Genomic DNA, 1,999 nt, shown 5'->3' on the forward strand with positions numbered 1-1,999 from the left:
CTATAACCCTGTTTGACATCAAGGAATCAAGACTATTATGCAAAATGTTTCTTACCTTTGCATCTTTCAGCACAACTAATTTCTCTTCTGGTGTCCATTCTGTCTTCTCCTTCAGTTGATAATGTTCAGCAATCGTAGGAGTTGCAGGCACCAGTTTCGTTGGCATGAAGGGTCCATCATTGATTGCGTCTAGATAATCTGGATCTGTAGCTTCCAAGTACATGAGCATCGTCACCTTCCATGTTGGATATTCAGTCTTTTTCAGAATGGGAATTATAATGCTTTCATACTTGTTCAGAGACATGTTTAGATCATTTCCGATTGTAAATATATCGGTGGGCACTGATACCAATTGTTGCCCATTAAAGATACAATTATTTAAAGGGGGTTGGATACAATTGTATAAATGTTTCGAACAAGTAATAAAATATAACAACTTTTTATATATTTAATAAAAACTGTTACAAAATCCTCTCAAGAAATACTGATGTTCTTGAGAGCTGCTAGGTCGAATGATCCTCGAGTATGATACCAATAAGTGATGACCTAAACTGTGTTTATATACTACACAGCTACAACAGATTAATCTAAGATATGCATTATCAAAAACTAACTGAAACTGATACATATCTTAAACTAAACTGCTAAAGTCCTATAACTCAGACGTAATAGATATTTGCTCCACATTATAAGGAACAGAACAAATCCTCTAATACTGACTTTCTTCAAATACTGATATCATACAAATGCTGATGACATACCAAATCCTTACGGTACATCAGATCCTAATGGCATCCGAACAGCCAGATCCTGAGCTTCTTCTGATTATTGAGAATTCAATATGTAACATCTTCCACTTCCCATTAGCTTTCTTGACCATCATGGGGTTAGCCAACCACTCAGGGAATTATACTTCCTTGATAAATCTAGCTTGTAGGAGCTTCTCGGCCTCCTGCTTGATGGCTTCCAACCTATTAGGTGCATAAGTTCTAATCTTCTGCTTGATAGCCTTTCGAGTTGAATCGAAATTCAACTTATGAATTATAAGGTCGGGGTCGATTATAGGCATGTCAGCTACTTTCCAAGAAAATACATCATTGTTCTCTTGTAAGAACGTAGTCAGCACGCCCTTCAAGGGCTTTTTCAAAGATGCTCTAACATATGTGACCTTATCCGGGTCTAAAGGATCCAAAGGATCGGGATCAAGTTCTCCGTTGGCATCCCCCAAAGTTCTTCATTCTCACGGACATCCATGTCTTCTATAGGGAGAACCTGCCCCTAGCTTCATCGGGCCTAAGTGCTGTAACATAGCAACTGCGGGCTATTTTTCAATCTTATTTTGCCTCACCGACACCATTCCTAGTTGGGAACTTCAGTACCATATGGTAGATTAAAAGCGCAGATTTGAACACATAAATCCCTGTTCTTCCCATAATATTGTTATAAATAGAGGCTGCCTTAACAACCTAAAAGTTAAACGTAAGCCGTTTGACGTCATTTACTTCCTACAAACAACGATTTAATATTTTCAAAATTTGATATTGATTTTTTTGATTTTTGCCATAATTTGTTTTTATGATTAGATCATGATGGGTATGATATGTTAAAATCAGATTATATGTTCTAACATGTTCTTATATGTTAATTTAGCATGGTGGATGGTTATGGCTTATGACCTTAGGTTAATGCTTTTGGTTTTATTTAAATACGACTTACATGTTGTTTGATCTTGTAATTATTAAATCTCGAATGTAACTCGAGTTCTTCTTGTAAGTTCATTACATTAGTTTTTATATTTCATTCTTATAATGTTCATGAAGACAGGAAGATTTAAAGATCAAGGAAACGTAATCCCACATGGAGGTCATCCAAGGAAGTAATACAAGGAAGAGACAACTCAATAAAGAATTCATCCATCTACAGTAGAAAAGGTTACTTATTGGTATCTTTGCCTGATCAGCAAGATATCTGGTTTATGCCAAAATTCTTTTCCTTTCCA

This window comes from Apium graveolens, chromosome 9 (genome assembly GCF_009905375.1).
Source record: "Apium graveolens cultivar Ventura chromosome 9, ASM990537v1, whole genome shotgun sequence".
In the NCBI taxonomy this organism is placed as follows: Eukaryota; Viridiplantae; Streptophyta; class Magnoliopsida; order Apiales; family Apiaceae; genus Apium; species Apium graveolens.